The sequence below is a fragment of the Eschrichtius robustus genome, chromosome 1 (assembly GCF_028021215.1).
Source record: "Eschrichtius robustus isolate mEscRob2 chromosome 1, mEscRob2.pri, whole genome shotgun sequence".
Classification (NCBI taxonomy): Eukaryota; Metazoa; Chordata; class Mammalia; order Artiodactyla; family Eschrichtiidae; genus Eschrichtius; species Eschrichtius robustus.
In genome coordinates this window covers 145,816,384-145,843,166 of record NC_090824.1, presented here as the reverse complement: position 1 = coordinate 145,843,166, position 26,783 = coordinate 145,816,384, and the positions used below count along the sequence as shown (strand labels likewise).

The following is a 26,783-nucleotide window of genomic DNA, read 5'->3' as shown; positions in this document are numbered from 1 at the left end:
TACCCACAGCCATGCAACGAGAGAACCCAGACAACAGCCTAGACACTTGAACCGGTATGATTTGTCTGGCCTGTGGCCAGGCTCGCCGGATACCACAGTCTCGACGCACCAGCGGGTGGCAGGAAAAATGACACCCACACCACACATCCTCTCCTGCCCTTAAAACTGTAGCCTTTCCTTGGCAACCGACTCCCTTGTTTCTGCATGGTTGCGCCCAATGACCTCCTAGTAGAGCTCCAATCCTCAGGGAACGCTATGTGGGCCGAGTATAGAAATGATGCTTGGCTGTCCTCAGGAACACCTTCACATCTTCAACATAGGGGGAACGTGGCCAGACAGGGACAAAACACCCCAAGGCCTCTAAATCGGCCCCCATGAGAAGACACCATACTGTGCCATGAAGGCAACCTTTCGCTGGACAAGGACCCGCCATGAAGCAAATCGACCAAGGAGAGGAAAGAGGCGGGACAGTCCACAAAGGTGCTCCCGTATTCTCTCCCTACACGTGCCTCCAGATGCTCCTGAGGGAATCCCAAATGTGTTCCGGGGACCCCATGGCCACCGTCGATCTATCCACCCACCAATAAACCTGTGGGCTTAGTCAGCCATCTCACGTGTCTCTTTCACTCGCCTTGCCTTACTCTCTCTCCACCGGGATCCCAACGTGTCACGGCAAGATGCCAGAGCCACCCCTCACCAAGGAAGCTTGCCGTGACCAAGCTTGACTAAGGCATTTTCCAGCCCCTTCACACAGCACACACAAGCAGGACACAACCCGAGGAGGAGCCATCAGATTGCCTAAACTCCCAGGAACACTGGCCCATTTGATTTCTCCCCTCATCAGGAGAAACCTAAATTGCATATGGTCTCCCAAGCAGAACATGACAAAGAAGCCTGGCCTAGGCCTGGAATCCTGTTCTGACCCTGAGCCTACAGACTTCTGTTTCTTTGAGGCCACACGGCAATGACCAGCAGGTGGGGGCAGCCTGTAGAACACAAGCGCAGCTGGCAGAACCAGCAATGGCGCACGCTTCCTCTCCTACCTGCATGCTGAACCGTGACAGGGGACAGCAGTCCTGGCTAGACCAAGGAACAAAGAGACGGCAAGCTGTCCCAAGCCTTCCCACCTGCATTGGCATCCCAGGCTCCTTTCCCAATGGCTCTTCTCCCCATGAGATGACCACAACCCTCAACTTGAACAACGTGGCTGTGGACACCCACAGCCGCAAATGCAATGTGAACCTCTCCCTACTTTCCTTTTGGGAGCCACGTGCTGGACCTCAGTTCCAAAGAGGAGACGGTAGGGATTTTTCACTCATTTTGTTCAGATTTCCAAGGAATGCATTTGTGGGAGTCATCATCGATCCAAACTCGGGCTCAAACGTTGGACATGCAAAGTTGCAGATTCCACCATGGGACGGCCAGCGAGCTGAATCATATCAGCGTACAGAAGTGGCCAGAGCCGAGCCATGAGTCAGGAAATGCAGCCAGTTCTCAGGGCATGAAAGCTCGTGTTCCCCGAGAAATTACCAGAAGGTGAGGGTGTAGCCCCGGTGCACACGTTCCCGTCGCCAAACCTTTAGGTTAAGCAAAGAAGTGTCCCTTACCGCAACAAGGGTTAAAGCAGGATCCTCATGGAATGCACGCCAGGACCCATCCGAGACTCCTTCGCCTGGCCTCGCCTTGCCACGCCGTCCTCCTTTCAACGGGTATCAGGGATTATACAGATGGCCCCAGGCTGCTGCTAGCATTCTTTCCCTGGCATTCCACCTGGCTCGGGTGAGAGAACACACGCAGGCTTGAGGAGGGTGCACGGGCGCAGCGAGGGACAGGTCGATACCACCCAGTGATGTGTGTTCTATCTCTCCTCAACATTTCATTTGCTGTCCGTCTTGCCTGTGTGTACGCACCCAAACGTGAAAGCATCGTGGCACAGGCGCCTTCAGAGCATGCGGCCATCAGGACAAAGAGCGCCGCCGGCCAACAACACCCTGGTCTCGGGCCCTGAAATTCCTCTCCTGAGCAATCTGCCCCGCATCACAGCAAAACGATGTCTTCCTGATCCCCTGAGACACCCTCAGGACAACTGGGCCCCCTCAGCCTAAGAGCAAGTGCCCTCTTTGGCAACAAACACGCCCTTGGCACTTATGATTCCACACAGTGGACACACCCTCAAGGCGAGAGATCTTCCACAAGGGAAGGGCCCTTGGCCGAATATGACGACCTCCATCAAAAGCGGCTCGTAGGGACCCGTGACAAAGGGCACCTGAGGAACCCCTGGACTGATCAAGGGAGACTCACCAGCAGGCATACTTCCTGGTCTCCTGCCAAGCCAGAGGAACTTCTTAGGACCGCAACCAAAGCTAATGGCAAGGGAGCCATTCCAATGCCCAAAGTGGCGGGGCAAACCCTTGCAGCAACTGGGTATCTTATTGTACCACCTTGCACATTGTCTTTCTTCCCTTCAAGGACTAGACCTTGGAGAAACCATGAGACCCTGGTCCTCCAGAACCAACGTGTCACCCACAGCCGTGCAATGAGGGAACGCCTCCAACATCCTGGACCCTTGAACCGGCATGACTTCTCTGGCTTGAAGCCATGCATGCTGGAGATCACAGGCTCGCAGCACCAGAAGGCGGCAGGACAAAATGACCCCTGCAGCACACATTCACTCCAGCCCTTAAACCTGTAGCATTTCCTTGGCAGCCAACTCGCTTCTTTCTGCATGGTTGGGCCCAAAGACCTCCGGGAAGAGCTCCAAACCTCAGGGAATGCTATGCCGACTGGGCATAGCAATGACGCTGGGCTGTCCGAAGGAACACCTTAACATCCTCAACATAGGGGCAAGGAGGCCACACAGGGACAAAACATCCCAACGGCTCCAAATCGGGCCCAGTGAGAAGACACCATACTGTGCTGTGAAGGCACCATTCAGTGGAACAAGGACCCGCCGTGAAGCACATTGAGAAAGGAGAGGAAAAGGTTGGGATGGTCCATGAATGTGCACCTGTGTTCCTTCCCTACACGGGACTCCAAATGCTCCTGAAGATATCCCAAAAGAGTTCCGGGAACCCTATGTCCACCGAACATCTATCCACCCAACAGTAAGCCTGTGGGCTTAGCCAACACTCTCACGTGTATTTCCCACTCGCCTTGCCTTCCTCTCTCCACCAGGATCCAGACGAATCCACCCCTCACCTAAGTAGCTTGATATCCCCTGGAATTGCCTAAGGCATTTTCCAACCTCTCCACACACAACACACAAGCAGGACACAACCCAAGGAGGAGCCAGCAGCGTCGCCCAAATCTGTGGGACGGTGGCCCATTTGATTTCCCCTGACCATCAGGGCAAATGTAAACTACATCCCACCTCCCAAGCTGAACATGACATAGAAGCCTGGCCTGGCCAGGACTCCTTCTCTGACCCTGAGTGCAGAGACTTCTGCTTCCTTGCGGGAACAAGGCAACGACCTGAGCTCGAGGGTGGCCTGTAGATCTCGAGGGGAAGCCAGAGGAGTACCAGTGGCTCACGCTTCCTTTCATACCTGCATACAGACCGCGGCAGGATATAGCAGTTTTGGCTAGACTCAGGTGCCCAGAGACATCAAGTTGTCCTTAGCCTTCCCATGTAGATGGACATCCCAGGCTCCTTTCCACATGGCTCTTTCTGCACGAGAAGCCCGCCACCCTCAACTTGAACAATGTTGCTGCACACGCCCACAGTAGCAAATGCGACATGGACCTCTCCCTAATTTTCCTTTGGGAGCCACGTGCTGGACCTCAGTTAGGATGAGAAGATGGTAGGTATTGCTCATTCATTTTGTTTAGATTTTGAAGGAATGCATTTATGGGAGTCATCATCGATCCACGCAGCTGCTCAAAGGCTGGACGTGCAAAGTCGCGGATTGTCAGCAAGCTAAAACCTCTCAGCAGTAGGGAGCGGCCAGACTCGAGCCACGGGGCAGAAAGTGCACCCAAGTCTCAGGGCATTGGAGCTCGGGTTCCCCAGGAAGAGCCCGGAATGTGACGGGGTAGTCTCGCCGCACAAGTCCCCGTGGCCAAACATCTAGGTTTCTTCAAAGAAGTTCCGTTTACCCCCACAAGGTTTCTACCACGAACCTTGTCAAGCCAGAGGCGATGCCCTTGGGTCGTACAGAAAGCTATTGGCATTGGAGATATTCCAATGCCCAAACTGGCAGGGCAAACCCTTGCAGCAACTGGGTAACTTGCCCTGGCGCATTGTATTTTCGCCCCCGGGACTGTCAGTGACATGACCGCGGAGAAACCTGAGACCCATTCATTGGTTCAGAGTTCCAAGCAGTGCATTTATGGGAGTCATCATCAATCCACCTGCTCAAAGGCTGCACGTTCAAAGTTGCAGGCTCCACCGCAGGGCAGCCAACGATCTCAATCATGTCAGCAGTCAGGAGCGGCCAGAGCCGACCCACGGGGCTGCCAATGGAGCTAAGGATCATGGCATCGGATCTGGGGTGCCACTGGAGGAGCCAAGAAGGTGAGGGTGTAGTCTCAGGGCACAAGTCCCCGTGGCCAAACATCTAGGTTTCTGCAAAGAATTTCCACTCACCACCACAAGGTTCCTACGAGGATCCTCAAGTACTTCACGCCAAAATCACTCTGAGACTCTTTTGCCTCGACTTGCCTCAACTTGCCGCACTGTCCTCACTTCGCCAGGTTTCATGGACTATACAGAGGGCCCCATGCTGCTGCAGGTGTTTGTTCCCGGGCACTCCACCACCTGCCTCAGTGTGACAGAACACAGGGATGTTTGAGAAAAGTGAACGGGGGCACAGAGGCAAAGGGTGATACCGCCCAGCGAAGTGCGCTGCGATGTGCGCTATATCTCCCCTCAACATTTCATTTGCAGCCCATCATGTCTGTGTGTCCACAGCCAAACGTGAATGCATCATGGCACAGATGCCTTCAGAGTGCACGGGCATCAACACAAAGAGCACGGCCGTCCATCAAACCCCTGGTATGGGCCTTGAACTTCCCCGCCTGAGCCGCCTCCCCACCGACACAGCATAGGGATGTCATCCTGAACCGCTGAGACACCCTCAGGGGAAATGGGATTACTCAGCGTAAGAGCCACTGCCCTCTGGGGAACCAAACCACTCCTGGCGCATACGCTTCCACACAATGGACTCAGCCTCAAGGGGAAATGTGGTCCCTGAGATCTTCCACAAGGGAACGACCCTTGGACAAATGTCACGACCTCCAACAAAAGCAGCTTGTAGGGACCGGTGACAAATCGCACCAGAGGAACTCCTGGACTGAATAATGGAGATTCACCTGTAGCCATACTTCCTGGCCTGCTGCCAAGACTGGCAACCTACCCTTAGCCCACACACAAAGCTAATGGCACGGGAACCATTCCGATGCTCAACGCGGCGGGGAAACCCTTGCAACAATGGTGTAACTTGCAGTGGTGTCTGGCACTTTCACACTCTGGGCCCATCAGTGACGTGACATTGGGGAAACCGTGAGGCCCAGGTACTCTACAAGCAACTTGTTACCCACAGCCATGCAACGAGAGAACCCAGACAACAGCCTAGACACTTGAACCGGTATGATTTGTCTGGCCTGTGGCCAGGCTCGCCGGATACCACAGTCTCGACGCACCAGCGGGTGGCAGGAAAAATGACACCCACACCACACATCCTCTCCTGCCCTTAAAACTGTAGCCTTTCCTTGGCAACCGACTCCCTTGTTTCTGCATGGTTGCGCCCAATGACCTCCTAGTAGAGCTCCAATCCTCAGGGAACGCTATGTGGGCCGAGTATAGAAATGATGCTTGGCTGTCCTCAGGAACACCTTCACATCTTCAACATAGGGGGAACGTGGCCAGACAGGGACAAAACACCCCAAGGCCTCTAAATCGGCCCCCATGAGAAGACACCATACTGTGCCATGAAGGCAACCTTTCGCTGGACAAGGACCCGCCATGAAGCAAATCGACCAAGGAGAGGAAAGAGGCGGGACAGTCCACAAAGGTGCTCCCGTATTCTCTCCCTACACGTGCCTCCAGATGCTCCTGAGGGAATCCCAAATGTGTTCCGGGGACCCCATGGCCACCGTCGATCTATCCACCCACCAATAAACCTGTGGGCTTAGTCAGCCATCTCACGTGTCTCTTTCACTCGCCTTGCCTTACTCTCTCTCCACCGGGATCCCAACGTGTCACGGCAAGATGCCAGAGCCACCCCTCACCAAGGAAGCTTGCCGTGACCAAGCTTGACTAAGGCATTTTCCAGCCCCTTCACACAGCACACACAAGCAGGACACAACCCGAGGAGGAGCCATCAGATTGCCTAAACTCCCAGGAACACTGGCCCATTTGATTTCTCCCCTCATCAGGAGAAACCTAAATTGCATATGGTCTCCCAAGCAGAACATGACAAAGAAGCCTGGCCTAGGCCTGGAATCCTGTTCTGACCCTGAGCCTACAGACTTCTGTTTCTTTGAGGCCACACGGCAATGACCAGCAGGTGGGGGCAGCCTGTAGAACACAAGCGCAGCTGGCAGAACCAGCAATGGCGCACGCTTCCTCTCCTACCTGCATGCTGAACCGTGACAGGGGACAGCAGTCCTGGCTAGACCAAGGAACAAAGAGACGGCAAGCTGTCCCAAGCCTTCCCACCTGCATTGGCATCCCAGGCTCCTTTCCCAATGGCTCTTCTCCCCATGAGATGACCACAACCCTCAACTTGAACAACGTGGCTGTGGACACCCACAGCCGCAAATGCAATGTGAACCTCTCCCTACTTTCCTTTTGGGAGCCACGTGCTGGACCTCAGTTCCAAAGAGGAGACGGTAGGGATTTTTCACTCATTTTGTTCAGATTTCCAAGGAATGCATTTGTGGGAGTCATCATCGATCCAAACTCGGGCTCAAACGTTGGACATGCAAAGTTGCAGATTCCACCATGGGACGGCCAGCGAGCTGAATCATATCAGCGTACAGAAGTGGCCAGAGCCGAGCCATGAGTCAGGAAATGCAGCCAGTTCTCAGGGCATGAAAGCTCGTGTTCCCCGAGAAATTACCAGAAGGTGAGGGTGTAGCCCCGGTGCACACGTTCCCGTCGCCAAACCTTTAGGTTAAGCAAAGAAGTGTCCCTTACCGCAACAAGGGTTAAAGCAGGATCCTCATGGAATGCACGCCAGGACCCATCCGAGACTCCTTCGCCTGGCCTCGCCTTGCCACGCCGTCCTCCTTTCAACGGGTATCAGGGATTATACAGATGGCCCCAGGCTGCTGCTAGCATTCTTTCCCTGGCATTCCACCTGGCTCGGGTGAGAGAACACACGCAGGCTTGAGGAGGGTGCACGGGCGCAGCGAGGGACAGGTCGATACCACCCAGTGATGTGTGTTCTATCTCTCCTCAACATTTCATTTGCTGTCCGTCTTGCCTGTGTGTACGCACCCAAACGTGAAAGCATCGTGGCACAGGCGCCTTCAGAGCATGCGGCCATCAGGACAAAGAGCGCCGCCGGCCAACAACACCCTGGTCTCGGGCCCTGAAATTCCTCTCCTGAGCAATCTGCCCCGCATCACAGCAAAACGATGTCTTCCTGATCCCCTGAGACACCCTCAGGACAACTGGGCCCCCTCAGCCTAAGAGCAAGTGCCCTCTTTGGCAACAAACACGCCCTTGGCACTTATGATTCCACACAGTGGACACACCCTCAAGGCGAGAGATCTTCCACAAGGGAAGGGCCCTTGGCCGAATATGACGACCTCCATCAAAAGCGGCTCGTAGGGACCCGTGACAAAGGGCACCTGAGGAACCCCTGGACTGATCAAGGGAGACTCACCAGCAGGCATACTTCCTGGTCTCCTGCCAAGCCAGAGGAACTTCTTAGGACCGCAACCAAAGCTAATGGCAAGGGAGCCATTCCAATGCCCAAAGTGGCGGGGCAAACCCTTGCAGCAACTGGGTATCTTATTGTACCACCTTGCACATTGTCTTTCTTCCCTTCAAGGACTAGACCTTGGAGAAACCATGAGACCCTGGTCCTCCAGAACCAACGTGTCACCCACAGCCGTGCAATGAGGGAACGCCTCCAACATCCTGGACCCTTGAACCGGCATGACTTCTCTGGCTTGAAGCCATGCATGCTGGAGATCACAGGCTCGCAGCACCAGAAGGCGGCAGGACAAAATGACCCCTGCAGCACACATTCACTCCAGCCCTTAAACCTGTAGCATTTCCTTGGCAGCCAACTCGCTTCTTTCTGCATGGTTGGGCCCAAAGACCTCCGGGAAGAGCTCCAAACCTCAGGGAATGCTATGCCGACTGGGCATAGCAATGACGCTGGGCTGTCCGAAGGAACACCTTAACATCCTCAACATAGGGGCAAGGAGGCCACACAGGGACAAAACATCCCAACGGCTCCAAATCGGGCCCAGTGAGAAGACACCATACTGTGCTGTGAAGGCACCATTCAGTGGAACAAGGACCCGCCGTGAAGCACATTGAGAAAGGAGAGGAAAAGGTTGGGATGGTCCATGAATGTGCACCTGTGTTCCTTCCCTACACGGGACTCCAAATGCTCCTGAAGATATCCCAAAAGAGTTCCGGGAACCCTATGTCCACCGAACATCTATCCACCCAACAGTAAGCCTGTGGGCTTAGCCAACACTCTCACGTGTATTTCCCACTCGCCTTGCCTTCCTCTCTCCACCAGGATCCAGACGAATCCACCCCTCACCTAAGTAGCTTGATATCCCCTGGAATTGCCTAAGGCATTTTCCAACCTCTCCACACACAACACACAAGCAGGACACAACCCAAGGAGGAGCCAGCAGCGTCGCCCAAATCTGTGGGACGGTGGCCCATTTGATTTCCCCTGACCATCAGGGCAAATGTAAACTACATCCCACCTCCCAAGCTGAACATGACATAGAAGCCTGGCCTGGCCAGGACTCCTTCTCTGACCCTGAGTGCAGAGACTTCTGCTTCCTTGCGGGAACAAGGCAACGACCTGAGCACGAGGGTGGCCTGTAGATCTCGAGGGGAAGCCAGAGGAGTACCAGTGGCTCACGCTTCCTTTCATACCTGCATACAGACCGCGGCAGGATATAGCAGTTTTGGCTAGACTCAGGTGCCCAGAGACATCAAGTTGTCCTTAGCCTTCCCATGTAGATGGACATCCCAGGCTCCTTTCCACATGGCTCTTTCTGCACGAGAAGCCCGCCACCCTCAACTTGAACAATGTTGCTGCACACGCCCACAGTAGCAAATGCGACATGGACCTCTCCCTAATTTTCCTTTGGGAGCCACGTGCTGGACCTCAGTTAGGATGAGAAGATGGTAGGTATTGCTCATTCATTTTGTTTAGATTTTGAAGGAATGCATTTATGGGAGTCATCATCGATCCACGCAGCTGCTCAAAGGCTGGACGTGCAAAGTCGCGGATTGTCAGCAAGCTAAAACCTCTCAGCAGTAGGGAGCGGCCAGACTCGAGCCACGGGGCAGAAAGTGCACCCAAGTCTCAGGGCATTGGAGCTCGGGTTCCCCAGGAAGAGCCCGGAATGTGACGGGGTAGTCTCGCCGCACAAGTCCCCGTGGCCAAACATCTAGGTTTCTTCAAAGAAGTTCCGTTTACCCCCACAAGGTTTCTACCACGAACCTTGTCAAGCCAGAGGCGATGCCCTTGGGTCGTACAGAAAGCTATTGGCATTGGAGATATTCCAATGCCCAAACTGGCAGGGCAAACCCTTGCAGCAACTGGGTAACTTGCCCTGGCGCATTGTATTTTCGCCCCCGGGACTGTCAGTGACATGACCGCGGAGAAACCTGAGACCCATTCATTGGTTCAGAGTTCCAAGCAGTGCATTTATGGGAGTCATCATCAATCCACCTGCTCAAAGGCTGCACGTTCAAAGTTGCAGGCTCCACCGCAGGGCAGCCAACGATCTCAATCATGTCAGCAGTCAGGAGCGGCCAGAGCCGACCCACGGGGCTGCCAATGGAGCTAAGGATCATGGCATCGGATCTGGGGTGCCACTGGAGGAGCCAAGAAGGTGAGGGTGTAGTCTCAGGGCACAAGTCCCCGTGGCCAAACATCTAGGTTTCTGCAAAGAATTTCCACTCACCACCACAAGGTTCCTACGAGGATCCTCAAGTACTTCACGCCAAAATCACTCTGAGACTCTTTTGCCTCGACTTGCCTCAACTTGCCGCACTGTCCTCACTTCGCCAGGTTTCATGGACTATACAGAGGGCCCCATGCTGCTGCAGGTGTTTGTTCCCGGGCACTCCACCACCTGCCTCAGTGTGACAGAACACAGGGATGTTTGAGAAAAGTGAACGGGGGCACAGAGGCAAAGGGTGATACCGCCCAGCGAAGTGCGCTGCGATGTGCGCTATATCTCCCCTCAACATTTCATTTGCAGCCCATCATGTCTGTGTGTCCACAGCCAAACGTGAATGCATCATGGCACAGATGCCTTCAGAGTGCACGGGCATCAACACAAAGAGCACGGCCGTCCATCAAACCCCTGGTATGGGCCTTGAACTTCCCCGCCTGAGCCGCCTCCCCACCGACACAGCATAGGGATGTCATCCTGAACCGCTGAGACACCCTCAGGGGAAATGGGATTACTCAGCGTAAGAGCCACTGCCCTCTGGGGAACCAAACCACTCCTGGCGCATACGCTTCCACACAATGGACTCAGCCTCAAGGGGAGATGTGGTCCCTGAGATCTTCCACAAGGGAACGACCCTTGGCCAAATGTCACGACCTCCAACAAAAGCAGCTTGTAGGGACCGGTGACAAAACGCACCAGAGGAACTCCTGGACTGAATAATGGAGATTCACCTGTAGCCATACTTCCTGGCCTGCTGCCAAGACTGGCAACCTACCCTTAGCCCACACACAAAGCTAATGGCACGGGAACCATTCCGATGCTCAACGCGGCGGGGAAACCCTTGCAGCAATGGTGTAACTTGCAGTGGTGTCTGGCACTTTCACACTCTGGGCCCATCAGTGACGTGACATTGGGGAAACCGTGAGGCCCAGGTACTCTACAAGCAACTTGTTACCCACAGCCATGCAACGAGAGAACCCAGACAACAGCCTAGACACTTGAACCGGTATGATTTGTCTGGCCTGTGGCCAGGCTCGCCGGATACCACAGTCTCGACGCACCAGCGGGTGGCAGGAAAAATGACACCCACACCACACATCCTCTCCTGCTCTTAAAACTGTAGCCTTTCCTTGGCAACCGACTCCCTTGTTTCTGCATGGTTGCGCCCAATGACCTCCTAGTAGAGCTCCAATCCTCAGGGAACGCTATGTGGGCCGGGTATAGAAATGATGCTTGGCTGTCCTCAGGAACACCTTCACATCTTCAACACAGGGGGAACGTGGCCAGACAGGGACAAAACACCCCAAGGCCTCTAAATCGGCCCCCATGAGAAGACACCATACTGTGCCATGAAGGCAACCTTTCGCTGGACAAGGACCCGCCATGAAGCAAATCGACCAAGGAGAGGAAAGAGGCGGGACAGTCCACAAAGGTGCTCCCGTATTCTCTCCCTACACGTGCCTCCAGATGCTCCTGAGGGAATCCCAAATGTGTTCCGGGGACCCCATGGCCACCGTCGATCTATCCACCCACCAATAAACCTGTGGGCTTAGTCAGCCATCTCACGTGTCTCTTTCACTCGCCTTGCCTTACTCTCTCTCCACCGGGATCCCAACGTGTCACGGCAAGATGCCAGAGCCACCCCTCACCAAGGAAGCTTGCCGTGACCAAGCTTGACTAAGGCATTTTCCAGCCCCTTCACACAGCACACACAAGCAGGACACAACCCGAGGAGGAGCCATCAGATTGCCTAAACTCCCAGGAACACTGGCCCATTTGATTTCTCCCCTCATCAGGAGAAACCTAAATTGCATATGGTCTCCCAAGCAGAACATGACAAAGAAGCCTGGCCTAGGCCTGGAATCCTGTTCTGACCCTGAGCCTACAGACTTCTGTTTCTTTGAGGCCACACGGCAATGACCAGCAGGTGGGGGCAGCCTGTAGAACACAAGCGCAGGTGGCAGAACCAGCAATGGCGCACGCTTCCTCTCCTACCTGCATGCTGAACCGTGACAGGGGACAGCAGTCCTGGCTAGACCAAGGAACAAAGAGACGGCAAGCTGTCCCAAGCCTTCCCACCTGCATTGGCATCCCAGGCTCCTTTCCCAATGGCTCTTCTCCCCATGAGATGACCACAACCCTCAACTTGAACAACGTGGCTGTGGACACCCACAGCCGCAAATGCAATGTGAACCTCTCCCTACTTTCCTTTTGGGAGCCACGTGCTGGACCTCAGTTCCAAAGAGGAGATGGTAGGGATTTTTCACTCATTTTGTTCAGATTTCCAAGGAATGCATTTGTGGGAGTCATCATCGATCCAAACTCGGGCTCAAACGTTGGACATGCAAAGTTGCAGATTCCACCATGGGACGGCCAGCGAGCTGAATCATATCAGCGTACAGAAGTGGCCAGAGCCGAGCCATGAGTCAGGAAATGCAGCCAGTTCTCAGGGCATGAAAGCTCGTGTTCCCCGAGAAATTACCAGAAGGTGAGGGTGTAGCCCCGGTGCACACGTTCCCGTCGCCAAACCTTTAGGTTAAGCAAAGAAGTGTCCCTTACCGCAACAAGGGTTAAAGCAGGATCCTCATGGAATGCACGCCAGGACCCATCCGAGACTCCTTCGCCTGGCCTCGCCTTGCCACGCCGTCCTCCTTTCAACGGGTATCAGGGATTATACAGATGGCCCCAGGCTGCTGCTAGCATTCTTTCCCTGGCATTCCACCTGGCTCGGGTGAGAGAACACACGCAGGCTTGAGGAGGGTGCACGGGCGCAGCGAGGGACAGGTCGATACCACCCAGTGATGTGTGTTCTATCTCTCCTCAACATTTCATTTGCTGTCCGTCTTGCCTGTGTGTACGCACCCAAACGTGAAAGCATCGTGGCACAGGCGCCTTCAGAGCATGCGGCCATCAGGACAAAGAGCGCCGCCGGCCAACAACACCCTGGTCTCGGGCCCTGAAATTCCTCTCCTGAGCAATCTGCCCCGCATCACAGCAAAACGATGTCTTCCTGATCCCCTGAGACACCCTCAGGACAACTGGGCCCCCTCAGCCTAAGAGCAAGTGCCCTCTTTGGCAACAAACACGCCCTTGGCACTTATGATTCCACACAGTGGACACACCCTCAAGGCGAGAGATCTTCCACAAGGGAAGGGCCCTTGGCCGAATATGACGACCTCCATCAAAAGCGGCTCATAGGGACCCGTGACAAAGGGCACCTGAGGAACCCCTGGACTGATCAAGGGAGACTCACCAGCAGGCATACTTCCTGGTCTCCTGCCAAGCCAGAGGAACTTCTTAGGACCGCAACCAAAGCTAATGGCAAGGAAGCCATTCCAATGCCCAAAGTGGCGGGGCAAACCCTTGCAGCAACTGGGTATCTTATTGTACCACCTTGCACATTGTCTTTCTTCCCTTCAAGGACTAGACCTTGGAGAAACCATGAGACCCTGGTCCTCCAGAACCAACGTGTCACCCACAGCCGTGCAATGAGGGAACGCCTCCAACATCCTGGACCCTTGAACCGGCATGACTTCTCTGGCTTGAAGCCATGCATGCTGGAGATCACAGGCTCGCAGCACCAGAAGGCGGCAGGACAAAATGACCCCTGCAGCACACATTCACTCCAGCCCTTAAACCTGTAGCATTTCCTTGGCAGCCAACTCGCTTCTTTCTGCATGGTTGGGCCCAAAGACCTCCGGGAAGAGCTCCAAACCTCAGGGAATGCTATGCCGACTGGGCATAGCAATGACGCTGGGCTGTCCGAAGGAACACCTTAACATCCTCAACATAGGGGCAAGGAGGCCACACAGGGACAAAACATCCCAACGGCTCCAAATCGGGCCCAGTGAGAAGACACCATACTGTGCCGTGAAGGCACCATTCAGTGGAACAAGGACCCGCCGTGAAGCACATTGAGAAAGGAGAGGAAAAGTTTGGGATGGTCCATGAATGTGCAACTGTGTTCCTTCCCTACACGGGACTCCAAATGCTCCTGAAGATATCCCAAAAGAGTTCCGGGAACCCTATGTCCACCGAACATCTATCCACCCAACAGTAAGCCTGTGGGCTTAGCCAACACTCTCACGTGTATTTCCCACTCGCCTTGCCTTCCTCTCTCCACCAGGATCCAGACGAATCCACCCCTCACCTAAGTAGCTTGATATCCCCTGGAATTGCCTAAGGCATTTTCCAACCTCTCCACACACAACACACAAGCAGGACACAACCCAAGGAGGAGCCAGCAGCGTCGCCCAAATCTGTGGGACGGTGGCCCATTTGATTTCCCCTGACCATCAGGGCAAATGTAAACTACATCCCACCTCCCAAGCTGAACATGACATAGAAGCCTGGCCTGGCCAGGACTCCTTCTCTGACCCTGAGTGCAGAGACTTCTACTTCCTTGCGGGAACAAGGCAACGACCTGAGCTCGAGGGTGGCCTGTAGATCTCGAGGGGAAGCCAGAGGAGTACCAGTGGCTCACGCTTCCTTTCATACCTGCATACAGACCGCGGCAGGATATAGCAGTTTTGGCTAGACTCAGGTGCCCAGAGACATCAAGTTGTCCTTAGCCTTCCCATGTAGATGGACATCCCAGGCTCCTTTCCACATGGCTCTTTCTGCACGAGAAGCCCGCCACCCTCAACTTGAACAATGTTGCTGCACACGCCCACAGTAGCAAATGCGACATGGACCTCTCCCTAATTTTCCTTTGGGAGCCACGTGCTGGACCTCAGTTAGGATGAGAAGATGGTAGGTATTGCTCATTCATTTTGTTTAGATTTTGAAGGAATGCATTTATGGGAGTCATCATCGATCCACGCAGCTGCTCAAAGGCTGGACGTGCAAAGTCGCGGATTGTCAGCAAGCTAAAACCTCTCAGCAGTAGGGAGCGGCCAGACTCGAGCCACGGGGCAGAAAGTGCACCCAAGTCTCAGGGCATTGGAGCTCGGGTTCCCCAGGAAGAGCCCGGAATGTGACGGGGTAGTCTCGCCGCACAAGTCCCCGTGGCCAAACATCTAGGTTTCTTCAAAGAAGTTCCGTTTACCCCCACAAGGTTTCTACCACGAACCTTGTCAAGCCAGAGGCGATGCCCTTGGGTCGTACAGAAAGCTATTGGCATTGGAGATATTCCAATGCCCAAACTGGCAGGGCAAACCCTTGCAGCAACTGGGTAACTTGACCTGGCGCATTGTATTTTCGCCCCCGGGACTGTCAGTGACATGACCGCGGAGAAACCTGAGACCCATTCATTGGTTCAGAGTTCCAAGCAGTGCATTTATGGGAGTCATCATCAATCCACCTGCTCAAAGGCTGCACGTTCAAAGTTGCAGGCTCCACCGCAGGGCAGCCAACGATCTCAATCATGTCAGCAGTCAGGAGCGGCCAGAGCCGACCCACGGGGCTGCCAATGGAGCTAAGGATCATGGCATCGGATCTGGGGTGCCACTGGAGGAGCCAAGAAGGTGAGGGTGTAGTCTCAGGGCACAAGTCCCCGTGGCCAAACATCTAGGTTTCTGCAAAGAATTTCCACTCACCACCACAAGGTTCCTACGAGGATCCTCAAGTACTTCACGCCAAAATCACTCTGAGACTCTTTTGCCTCGACTTGCCTCAACTTGCCGCACTGTCCTCACTTCGCCAGGTTTCATGGACTATACAGAGGGCCCCATGCTGCTGCAGGTGTTTGTTCCCGGGCACTCCACCACCTGCCTCAGTGTGACAGAACACAGGGATGTTTGCGAAAAGTTAACGGGGGCACAGAGGCAAAGGGTGATACTGCCCAGCGAAGTGCGCTGCGATGTGCGCTATATCTCCCCTCAACATTTCATTTGCAGCCCATCATGTCTGTGTGTCCACAGCCAAACGTGAATGCATCATGGCACAGATGCCTTCAGAGTGCACGGGCATCAACACAAAGAGCACGGCCGTCCATCAAACCCCTGGTATGGGCCTTGAACTTCCCCGCCTGAGCCGCCTCCCCACCGACACAGCATAGGGATGTCATCCTGAACCGCTGAGACACCCTCAGGGGAAATGGGATTACTCAGCGTAAGAGCCACTGCCCTCTGGGGAACCAAACCACTCCTGGCGCATACGCTACCACACAATGGACTCAGCCTCAAGGGGAAATGTGGTCCCTGAGATCTTCCACAAGGGAACGACCCTTGGCCAAATGTCACGACCTCCAACAAAAGCAGCTTGTAGGGACCGGTGACAAAACGCACCAGAGGAACTCCTGGACTGAATAATGGAGATTCACCTGTAGCCATACTTCCTGGCCTGCTGCCAAGACTGGCAACCTACCCTTAGCCCACACACAAAGCTAATGGCACGGGAACCATTCCGATGCTCAACGCGGCGGGGAAACCCTTGCAGCAATGGTGTAACTTGCAGTGGTGTCTGGCACTTTCACACTCTGGGACCATCAGTGACGTGACATTGGGGAAACCGTGAGGCCCAGGTACTCTACAAGCAACTTGTTACCCACAGCCATGCAACGAGAGAACCCAGACAACAGCCTAGACACTTGAACCGGTATGATTTGTCTGGCCTGTGGCCAGGCTCGCCGGATACCACAGTCTCGACGCACCAGCGGGTGGCAGGAAAAATGACACCCACACCACACATCCTCTCCTGCCCTTAAAACTGTAGCCTTTCCTTGGCAACCGACTCCCTTGTTTCTGCATGGTTGCGCCCAATGACCTCCTAGTAGAGCTCCAATCCTCAGGGAACGCTATGTGGGCCGGGTATAGAAATGATGCTTGGCTGTCCTCAGGAACACCTTCACATCTTCAACACAGGGGGAACGTGGCCAGACAGGGACAAAACACCCCAAGGCCTCTAAATCGGCCCCCATGAGAAGACACCATACTGTGCCATGAAGGCAACCTTTCGCTGGACAAGGACCCGCCATGAAGCAAATCGACCAAGGAGAGGAAAGAGGCGGGACAGTCCACAAAGGTGCTCCCGTATTCTCTCCCTACACGTGCCTCCAGATGCTCCTGAGGGAATCCCAAATGTGTTCCGGGGACCCCATGGCCACCGTCGATCTATCCACCCACCAATAAACCTGTGGGCTTAGTCAGCCATCTCACGTGTCTCTTTCACTCGCCTTGCCTTACTCTCTCTCCACCGGGATCCCAACGTGTCACGGCAAGATGCCAGAGCCACCCCTCACCAAGGAAGCTTGCCGTGACCAAGCTTGACTAAGGCATTTTCCAGCCCCTTCACACAGCACACACAAGCAGGACACAACCCGAGGAGGAGCCATCAGATTGCCTAAACTCCCAGGAACACTGGCCCATTTGATTTCTCCCCTCATCAGGAGAAACCTAAATTGCATATGGTCTCCCAAGCAGAACATGACAAAGAAGCCTGGCCTAGGCCTGGAATCCTGTTCTGACCCTGAGCCTACAGACTTCTGTTTCTTTGAGGCCACACGGCAATGACCAGCAGGTGGGGGCAGCCTGTAGAACACAAGCGCAGGTGGCAGAACCAGCAATGGCGCACGCTTCCTCTCCTACCTGCATGCTGAACCGTGACAGGGGACAGCAGTCCTGGCTAGACCAAGGAACAAAGAGACGGCAAGCTGTCCCAAGCCTTCCCACCTGCATTGGCATCCCAGGCTCCTTTCCCAATGGCTCTTCTCCCCATGAGATGACCACAACCCTCAACTTGAACAACGTGGCTGTGGACACCCACAGCCGCAAATGCAATGTGAACCTCTCCCTACTTTCCTTTTGGGAGCCACGTGCTGGACCTCAGTTCCAAAGAGGAGACGGTAGGGATTTTTCACTCATTTTGTTCAGATTTCCAAGGAATGCATTTGTGGGAGTCATCATCGATCCAAACTCGGGCTCAAACGTTGGACATGCAAAGTTGCAGATTCCACCATGGGACGGCCAGCGAGCTGAATCATATCAGCGTACAGAAGTGGCCAGAGCCGAGCCATGAGTCAGGAAATGCAGCCAGTTCTCAGGGCATGAAAGCTCGTGTTCCCCGAGAAATTACCAGAAGGTGAGGGTGTAGCCCCGGTGCACACGTTCCCGTCGCCAAACCTTTAGGTTAAGCAAAGAAGTGTCCCTTACCGCAACAAGGGTTAAAGCAGGATCCTCATGGAATGCACGCCAGGACCCATCCGAGACTCCTTCGCCTGGCCTCGCCTTGCCACGCCGTCCTCCTTTCAACGGGTATCAGGGATTATACGGATGGCCCCAGGCTGCTGCTAGCATTCTTTCCCTGGCATTCCACCTGGCTCGGGTGAGAGAACACACGCAGGCTTGAGGAGGGTGCACGGGCGCAGCGAGGGACAGGTCGATACCACCCAGTGATGTGTGTTCTATCTCTCCTCAACATTTCATTTGCTGTCCGTCTTGCCTGTGTGTACGCACCCAAACGTGAAAGCATCGTGGCACAGGCGCCTTCAGAGCATGCGGCCATCAGGACAAAGAGCGCCGCCGGCCAACAAAACCCTGGTCTCGGGCCCTGAAATTCCTCTCCTGAGCAATCTGCCCCGCATCACAGCAAAACGATGTCTTCCTGATCCCCTGAGACACCCTCAGGACAACTGGGCCCCCTCAGCCTAAGAGCAAGTGCCCTCTTTGGCAACAAACACGCCCTTGGCACTTATGATTCCACACAGTGGACACACCCTCAAGGCGAGAGATCTTCCACAAGGGAAGGGCCCTTGGCCGAATATGACGACCTCCATCAAAAGCGGCTCGTAGGGACCCGTGACAAAGGGCACCTGAGGAACCCCTGGACTGATCAAGGGAGACTCACCAGCAGGCATACTTCCTGGTCTCCTGCCAAGCCAGAGGAACTTCTTAGGACCGCAACCAAAGCTAATGGCAAGGGAGCCATTCCAATGCCCAAAGTGGCGGGGCAAACCCTTGCAGCAACTGGGTATCTTATTGTACCACCTTGCACATTGTCTTTCTTCCCTTCAAGGACTAGACCTTGGAGAAACCATGAGACCCTGGTCCTCCAGAACCAACGTGTCACCCACAGCCGTGCAATGAGGGAACGCCTCCAACATCCTGGACCCTTGAACCGGCATGACTTCTCTGGCTTGAAGCCATGCATGCTGGAGATCACAGGCTCGCAGCACCAGAAGGCGGCAGGACAAAATGACCCCTGCAGCACACATTCACTCCAGCCCTTAAACCTGTAGCATTTCCTTGGCAGCCAACTCGCTTCTTTCTGCATGGTTGGGCCCAAAGACCTCCGGGAAGAGCTCCAAACCTCAGGGAATGCTATGCCGACTGGGCATAGCAATGACGCTGGGCTGTCCGAAGGAACACCTTAACATCCTCAACATAGGGGCAAGGAGGCCACACAGGGACAAAACATCCCAACGGCTCCAAATCGGGCCCAGTGAGAAGACACCATACTGTGCTGTGAAGGCACCATTCAGTGGAACAAGGACCCGCCGTGAAGCACATTGAGAAAGGAGAGGAAAAGGTTGGGATGGTCCATGAATGTGCACCTGTGTTCCTTCCCTACACGGGACTCCAAATGCTCCTGAAGATATCCCAAAAGAGTTCCGGGAACCCTATGTCCACCGAACATCTATCCACCCAACAGTAAGCCTGTGGGCTTAGCCAACACTCTCACGTGTATTTCCCACTCGCCTTGCCTTCCTCTCTCCACCAGGATCCAGACGAATCCACCCCTCACCTAAGTAGCTTGATATCCCCTGGAATTGCCTAAGGCATTTTCCAACCTCTCCACACACAACACACAAGCAGGACACAACCCAAGGAGGAGCCAGCAGCGTCGCCCAAATCTGTGGGACGGTGGCCCATTTGATTTCCCCTGACCATCAGGGCAAATGTAAACTACATCCCACCTCCCAAGCTGAACATGACATAGAAGCCTGGCCTGGCCAGGACTCCTTCTCTGACCCTGAGTGCAGAGACTTCTGCTTCCTTGCGGGAACAAGGCAACGACCTGAGCTCGAGGGTGGCCTGTAGATCTCGAGGGGAAGCCAGAGGAGTACCAGTGGCTCACGCTTCCTTTCATACCTGCATACAGACCGCGGCAGGATATAGCAGTTTTGGCTAGACTCAGGTGCCCAGAGACATCAAGTTGTCCTTAGCCTTCCCATGTAGATGGACATCCCAGGCTCCTTTCCACATGGCTCTTTCTGCACGAGAAGCCCGCCACCCTCAACTTGAACAATGTTGCTGCACACGCCCACAGTAGCAAATGCGACATGGACCTCTCCCTAATTTTCCTTTGGGAGCCACGTGCTGGACCTCAGTTAGGATGAGAAGATGGTAGGTATTGCTCATTCATTTTGTTTAGATTTTGAAGGAATGCATTTATGGGAGTCATCATCGATCCACGCAGCTGCTCAAAGGCTGGACGTGCAAAGTCGCGGATTGTCAGCAAGCTAAAACCTCTCAGCAGTAGGGAGCGGCCAGACTCGAGCCACGGGGCAGAAAGTGCACCCAAGTCTCAGGGCATTGGAGCTCGGGTTCCCCAGGAAGAGCCCGGAATGTGACGGGGTAGTCTCGCCGCACAAGTCCCCGTGGCCAAACATCTAGGTTTCTTCAAAGAAGTTCCGTTTACCCCCACAAGGTTTCTACCACGAACCTTGTCAAGCCAGAGGCGATGCCCTTGGGTCGTACAGAAAGCTATTGGCATTGGAGATATTCCAATGCCCAAACTGGCAGGGCAAACCCTTGCAGCAACTGGGTAACTTGCCCTGGCGCATTGTATTTTCGCCCCCGGGACTGTCAGTGACATGACCGCGGAGAAACCTGAGACCCATTCATTGGTTCAGAGTTCCAAGCAGTGCATTTATGGGAGTCATCATCAATCCACCTGCTCAAAGGCTGCACGTTCAAAGTTGCAGGCTCCACCGCAGGGCAGCCAACGATCTCAATCATGTCAGCAGTCAGGAGCGGCCAGAGCCGACCCACGGGGCTGCCAATGGAGCTAAGGATCATGGCATCGGATCTGGGGTGCCACTGGAGGAGCCAAGAAGGTGAGGGTGTAGTCTCAGGGCACAAGTCCCCGTGGCCAAACATCTAGGTTTCTGCAAAGAATTTCCACTCACCACCACAAGGTTCCTACGAGGATCCTCAAGTACTTCACGCCAAAATCACTCTGAGACTCTTTTGCCTCGACTTGCCTCAACTTGCCGCACTGTCCTCACTTCGCCAGGTTTCATGGACTATACAGAGGGCCCCATGCTGCTGCAGGTGTTTGTTCCCGGGCACTCCACCACCTGCCTCAGTGTGACAGAACACAGGGATGTTTGCGAAAAGTGAACGGGGGCACAGAGGCAAAGGGTGATACCGCCCAGCGAAGTGCGCTGCGATGTGCGCTATATCTCCCCTCAACATTTCATTTGCAGCCCATCATGTCTGTGTGTCCACAGCCAAACGTGAATGCATCATGGCACAGATGCCTTCAGAGTGCACGGGCATCAACACAAAGAGCACGGCCGTCCATCAAACCCCTGGTATGGGCCTTGAACTTCCCCGCCTGAGCCGCCTCCCCACCGACACAGCATAGGGATGTCATCCTGAACCGCTGAGACACCCTCAGGGGAAATGGGATTACTCAGCGTAAGAGCCACTGCCCTCTGGGGAACCAAACCACTCCTGGCGCATACGCTTCCACACAATGGACTCAGCCTCAAGGGGAAATGTGGTCCCTGAGATCTTCCACAAGGGAACGACCCTTGGCCAAATGTCACGACCTCCAACAAAAGCAGCTTGTAGGGACCGGTGACAAAACGCACCAGAGGAACTCCTGGACTGAATAATGGAGATTCACCTGTAGCCATACTTCCTGGCCTGCTGCCAAGACTGGCAACCTACCCTTAGCCCACACACAAAGCTAATGGCACGGGAACCATTCCGATGCTCAACGCGGCGGGGAAACCCTTGCAGCAATGGTGTAACTTGCAGTGGTGTCTGGCACTTTCACACTCTGGGACCATCAGTGACGTGACATTGGGGAAACCGTGAGGCCCAGGTACTCTACAAGCAACTTGTTACCCACAGCCATGCAACGAGAGAACCCAGACAACAGCCTAGACACTTGAACCGGTATGATTTGTCTGGCCTGTGGCCAGGCTCGCCGGATACCACAGTCTCGACGCACCAGCGGGTGGCAGGAAAAATGACACCCACACCACACATCCTCTCCTGCCCTTAAAACTGTAGCCTTTCCTTGGCAACCGACTCCCTTGTTTCTGCATGGTTGCGCCCAATGACCTCCTAGTAGAGCTCCAATCCTCAGGGAACGCTATGTGGGCCGGGTATAGAAATGATGCTTGGCTGTCCTCAGGAACACCTTCACATCTTCAACACAGGGGGAACGTGGCCAGACAGGGACAAAACACCCCAAGGCCTCTAAATCGGCCCCCATGAGAAGACACCATACTGTGCCATGAAGGCAACCTTTCGCTGGACAAGGACCCGCCATGAAGCAAATCGACCAAGGAGAGGAAAGAGGCGGGACAGTCCACAAAGGTGCTCCCGTATTCTCTCCCTACACGTGCCTCCAGATGCTCCTGAGGGAATCCCAAATGTGTTCCGGGGACCCCATGGCCACCGTCGATCTATCCACCCACCAATAAACCTGTGGGCTTAGTCAGCCATCTCACGTGTCTCTTTCACTCGCCTTGCCTTACTCTCTCTCCACCGGGATCCCAACGTGTCACGGCAAGATGCCAGAGCCACCCCTCACCAAGGAAGCTTGCCGTGACCAAGCTTGACTAAGGCATTTTCCAGCCCCTTCACACAGCACACACAAGCAGGACACAACCCGAGGAGGAGCCATCAGATTGCCTAAACTCCCAGGAACACTGGCCCATTTGATTTCTCCCCTCATCAGGAGAAACCTAAATTGCATACGGTCTCCCAAGCAGAACATGACAAAGAAGCCTGGCCTAGGCCTGGAATCCTGTTCTGACCCTGAGCCTACAGACTTCTGTTTCTTTGAGGCCACACGGCAATGACCAGCAGGTGGGGGCAGCCTGTAGAACACAAGCGCAGGTGGCAGAACCAGCAATGGCGCACGCTTCCTCTCCTACCTGCATGCTGAACCGTGACAGGGGACAGCAGTCCTGGCTAGACCAAGGAACAAAGAGACGGCAAGCTGTCCCAAGCCTTCCCACCTGCATTGGCATCCCAGGCTCCTTTCCCAATGGCTCTTCTCCCCATGAGATGACCACAACCCTCAACTTGAACAACGTGGCTGTGGACACCCACAGCCGCAAATGCAATGTGAACCTCTCCCTACTTTCCTTTTGGGAGCCACGTGCTGGACCTCAGTTCCAAAGAGGAGACGGTAGGGATTTTTCACTCATTTTGTTCAGATTTCCAAGGAATGCATTTGTGGGAGTCATCATCGATCCAAACTCGGGCTCAAACGTTGGACATGCAAAGTTGCAGATTCCACCATGGGACGGCCAGCGAGCTGAATCATATCAGCGTACAGAAGTGGCCAGAGCCGAGCCATGAGTCAGGAAATGCAGCCAGTTCTCATGGCATGAAAGCTCGTGTTCCCCGAGAAATTACCAGAAGGTGAGGGTGTAGCCCCGGTGCACACGTTCCCGTCGCCAAACCTTTAGGTTAAGCAAAGAAGTGTCCCTTACCGCAACAAGGGTTAAAGCAGGATCCTCATGGAATGCACGCCAGGACCCATCCGAGACTCCTTCGCCTGGCCTCGCCTTGCCACGCCGTCCTCCTTTCAACGGGTATCAGGGATTATACGGATGGCCCCAGGCTGCTGCTAGCATTCTTTCCCTGGCATTCCACCTGGCTCGGGTGAGAGAACACACGCAGGCTTGAGGAGGGTGCACGGGCGCAGCGAGGGACAGGTCGATACCACCCAGTGATGTGTGTTCTATCTCTCCTCAACATTTCATTTGCTGTCCGTCTTGCCTGTGTGTACGCACCCAAACGTGAAAGCATCGTGGCACAGGCGCCTTCAGAGCATGCGGCCATCAGGACAAAGAGCGCCGCCGGCCAACAACACCCTGGTCTCGGGCCCTGAAATTCCTCTCCTGAGCAATCTGCCCCGCATCACAGCAAAACGATGTCTTCCTGATCCCCTGAGACACCCTCAGGACAACTGGGCCCCCTCAGCCTAAGAGCAAGTGCCCTCTTTGGCAACAAACACGCCCTTGGCACTTATGATTCCACACAGTGGACACACCCTCAAGGCGAGAGATCTTCCACAAGGGAAGGGCCCTTGGCCGAATATGACGACCTCCATCAAAAGCGGCTCGTAGGGACCCGTGACAAAGGGCACCTGAGGAACCCCTGGACTGATCAAGGGAGACTCACCAGCAGGCATACTTCCTGGTCTCCTGCCAAGCCAGAGGAACTTCTTAGGACCGCAACCAAAGCTAATGGCAAGGGAGCCATTCCAATGCCCAAAGTGGCGGGGCAAACCCTTGCAGCAACTGGGTATCTTATTGTACCACCTTGCACATTGTCTTTCTTCCCTTCAAGGACTAGACCTTGGAGAAACCATGAGACCCTGGTCCTCCAGAACCAACGTGTCACCCACAGCCGTGCAATGAGGGAATGCCTCCAACATCCTGGACCCTTGAACCGGCATGACTTCTCTGGCTTGAAGCCATGCATGCTGGAGATCACAGGCTCGCAGCACCAGAAGGCGGCAGGACAAAATGACCCCTGCAGCACACATTCACTCCAGCCCTTAAACCTGTAGCATTTCCTTGGCAGCCAACTCGCTTCTTTCTGCATGGTTGGGCCCAAAGACCTCCGGGAAGAGCTCCAAACCTCAGGGAATGCTATGCCGACTGGGCATAGCAATGACGCTGGGCTGTCCGAAGGAACACCTTAACATCCTCAACATAGGGGCAAGGAGGCCACACAGGGACAAAACATCCCAACGGCTCCAAATCGGGCCCAGTGAGAAGACACCATACTGTGCTGTGAAGGCACCATTCAGTGGAACAAGGACCCGCCGTGAAGCACATTGAGAAAGGAGAGGAAAAGGTTGGGATGGTCCATGAATGTGCACCTGTGTTCCTTCCCTACACGGGACTCCAAATGCTCCTGAAGATATCCCAAAAGAGTTCCGGGAACCCTATGTCCACCGAACATCTATCCACCCAACAGTAAGCCTGTGGGCTTAGCCAACACTCTCACGTGTATTTCCCACTCGCCTTGCCTTCCTCTCTCCACCAGGATCCAGACGAATCCACCCCTCACCTAAGTAGCTTGATATCCCCTGGAATTGCCTAAGGCATTTTCCAACCTCTCCACACACAACACACAAGCAGGACACAACCCAAGGAGGAGCCAGCAGCGTCGCCCAAATCTGTGGGACGGTGGCCCATTTGATTTCCCCTGACCATCAGGGCAAATGTAAACTACATCCCACCTCCCAAGCTGAACATGACATAGAAGCCTGGCCTGGCCAGGACTCCTTCTCTGACCCTGAGTGCAGAGACTTCTGCTTCCTTGCGGGAACAAGGCAACGACCTGAGCTCGAGGGTGGCCTGTAGATCTCGAGGGGAAGCCAGAGGAGTACCAGTGGCTCGCGCTTCCTTTCATACCTGCATACAGACCGCGGCAGGATATAGCAGTTTTGGCTAGACTCAGGTGCCCAGAGACATCAAGTTGTCCTTAGCCTTCCCATGTAGATGGACATCCCAGGCTCCTTTCCACATGGCTCTTTCTGCACGAGAAGCCCGCCACCCTCAACTTGAACAATGTTGCTGCACACGCCCACAGTAGCAAATGCGACATGGACCTCTCCCTAATTTTCCTTTGGGAGCCACGTGCTGGACCTCAGTTAGGATGAGAAGATGGTAGGTATTGCTCATTCATTTTGTTTAGATTTTGAAGGAATGCATTTATGGGAGTCATCATCGATCCACGCAGCTGCTCAAAGGCTGGACGTGCAAAGTCGCGGATTGTCAGCAAGCTAAAACCTCTCAGCAGTAGGGAGCGGCCAGACTCGAGCCACGGGGCAGAAAGTGCACCCAAGTCTCAGGGCATTGGAGCTCGGGTTCCCCAGGAAGAGCCCGGAATGTGACGGGGTAGTCTCGCCGCACAAGTCCCCGTGGCCAAACATCTAGGTTTCTTCAAAGAAGTTCCGTTTACCCCCACAAGGTTTCTACCACGAACCTTGTCAAGCCAGAGGCGATGCCCTTGGGTCGTACAGAAAGCTATTGGCATTGGAGATATTCCAATGCCCAAACTGGCAGGGCAAACCCTTGCAGCAACTGGGTAACTTGCCCTGGCGCATTGTATTTTCGCCCCCGGGACTGTCAGTGACATGACCGCGGAGAAACCTGAGACCCATTCATTGGTTCAGAGTTCCAAGCAGTGCATTTATGGGAGTCATCATCAATCCACCTGCTCAAAGGCTGCACGTTCAAAGTTGCAGGCTCCACCGCAGGGCAGCCAACGATCTCAATCATGTCAGCAGTCAGGAGCGGCCAGAGCCGACCCACGGGGCTGCCAATGGAGCTAAGGATCATGGCATCGGATCTGGGGTGCCACTGGAAGAGCCAAGAAGGTGAGGGTGTAGTCTCAGGGCACAAGTCCCCGTGGCCAAACATCTAGGTTTCTGCAAAGAATTTCCACTCACCACCACAAGGTTCCTACGAGGATCCTCAAGTACTTCACGCCAAAATCACTCTGAGACTCTTTTGCCTCGACTTG

The 26,783-nt window shown here is 54.5% G+C and overlaps 15 non-coding genes across 15 annotated transcripts; all 15 read right to left on the bottom strand.

The window, feature by feature from the left end:
• Nucleotides 1-1,275: 1,275 nt before the first annotated feature.
• Nucleotides 1,276-1,367, bottom strand: LOC137752884 (small nucleolar RNA SNORD116). Its single transcript, XR_011071314.1, has one exon. It is a non-coding gene; the product is annotated as a small nucleolar RNA SNORD116 (small nucleolar RNA).
• Nucleotides 1,368-3,775: 2,408 nt separating this feature from the next.
• Nucleotides 3,776-3,867, bottom strand: LOC137778439 (small nucleolar RNA SNORD116). Its single transcript, XR_011076892.1, has one exon. It is a non-coding gene; the product is annotated as a small nucleolar RNA SNORD116 (small nucleolar RNA).
• A 389-nt stretch (nt 3,868-4,256) lies between these two features.
• Nucleotides 4,257-4,348, bottom strand: LOC137751974 (small nucleolar RNA SNORD116). The gene has a single exon (XR_011071011.1). It is a non-coding gene; the product is annotated as a small nucleolar RNA SNORD116 (small nucleolar RNA).
• A 2,458-nt stretch (nt 4,349-6,806) lies between these two features.
• Nucleotides 6,807-6,898, bottom strand: LOC137752880 (small nucleolar RNA SNORD116). The gene has a single exon (XR_011071313.1). It is a non-coding gene; the product is annotated as a small nucleolar RNA SNORD116 (small nucleolar RNA).
• Nucleotides 6,899-9,306: 2,408 nt separating this feature from the next.
• On the bottom strand, nt 9,307-9,398 carry LOC137778434 (small nucleolar RNA SNORD116). The gene has a single exon (XR_011076890.1). It is a non-coding gene; the product is annotated as a small nucleolar RNA SNORD116 (small nucleolar RNA).
• A 389-nt stretch (nt 9,399-9,787) lies between these two features.
• On the bottom strand, nt 9,788-9,879 carry LOC137751969 (small nucleolar RNA SNORD116). The gene has a single exon (XR_011071009.1). It is a non-coding gene; the product is annotated as a small nucleolar RNA SNORD116 (small nucleolar RNA).
• A 2,458-nt stretch (nt 9,880-12,337) lies between these two features.
• LOC137753202 (small nucleolar RNA SNORD116) lies at nt 12,338-12,429 on the bottom strand. The gene has a single exon (XR_011071413.1). It is a non-coding gene; the product is annotated as a small nucleolar RNA SNORD116 (small nucleolar RNA).
• A 2,408-nt stretch (nt 12,430-14,837) lies between these two features.
• LOC137778429 (small nucleolar RNA SNORD116) lies at nt 14,838-14,929 on the bottom strand. Its single transcript, XR_011076888.1, has one exon. It is a non-coding gene; the product is annotated as a small nucleolar RNA SNORD116 (small nucleolar RNA).
• A 389-nt stretch (nt 14,930-15,318) lies between these two features.
• LOC137751966 (small nucleolar RNA SNORD116) lies at nt 15,319-15,410 on the bottom strand. The gene has a single exon (XR_011071008.1). It is a non-coding gene; the product is annotated as a small nucleolar RNA SNORD116 (small nucleolar RNA).
• A 2,458-nt stretch (nt 15,411-17,868) lies between these two features.
• LOC137752869 (small nucleolar RNA SNORD116) lies at nt 17,869-17,960 on the bottom strand. Its single transcript, XR_011071311.1, has one exon. It is a non-coding gene; the product is annotated as a small nucleolar RNA SNORD116 (small nucleolar RNA).
• Nucleotides 17,961-20,368: 2,408 nt separating this feature from the next.
• Nucleotides 20,369-20,460, bottom strand: LOC137778427 (small nucleolar RNA SNORD116). The gene has a single exon (XR_011076886.1). It is a non-coding gene; the product is annotated as a small nucleolar RNA SNORD116 (small nucleolar RNA).
• Nucleotides 20,461-20,849: 389 nt separating this feature from the next.
• On the bottom strand, nt 20,850-20,941 carry LOC137751961 (small nucleolar RNA SNORD116). The gene has a single exon (XR_011071005.1). It is a non-coding gene; the product is annotated as a small nucleolar RNA SNORD116 (small nucleolar RNA).
• Nucleotides 20,942-23,399: 2,458 nt separating this feature from the next.
• On the bottom strand, nt 23,400-23,491 carry LOC137752864 (small nucleolar RNA SNORD116). The gene has a single exon (XR_011071308.1). It is a non-coding gene; the product is annotated as a small nucleolar RNA SNORD116 (small nucleolar RNA).
• Nucleotides 23,492-25,899: 2,408 nt separating this feature from the next.
• Nucleotides 25,900-25,991, bottom strand: LOC137778424 (small nucleolar RNA SNORD116). Its single transcript, XR_011076884.1, has one exon. It is a non-coding gene; the product is annotated as a small nucleolar RNA SNORD116 (small nucleolar RNA).
• A 389-nt stretch (nt 25,992-26,380) lies between these two features.
• On the bottom strand, nt 26,381-26,472 carry LOC137751957 (small nucleolar RNA SNORD116). The gene has a single exon (XR_011071004.1). It is a non-coding gene; the product is annotated as a small nucleolar RNA SNORD116 (small nucleolar RNA).
• Nucleotides 26,473-26,783: the final 311 nt, after the last annotated feature.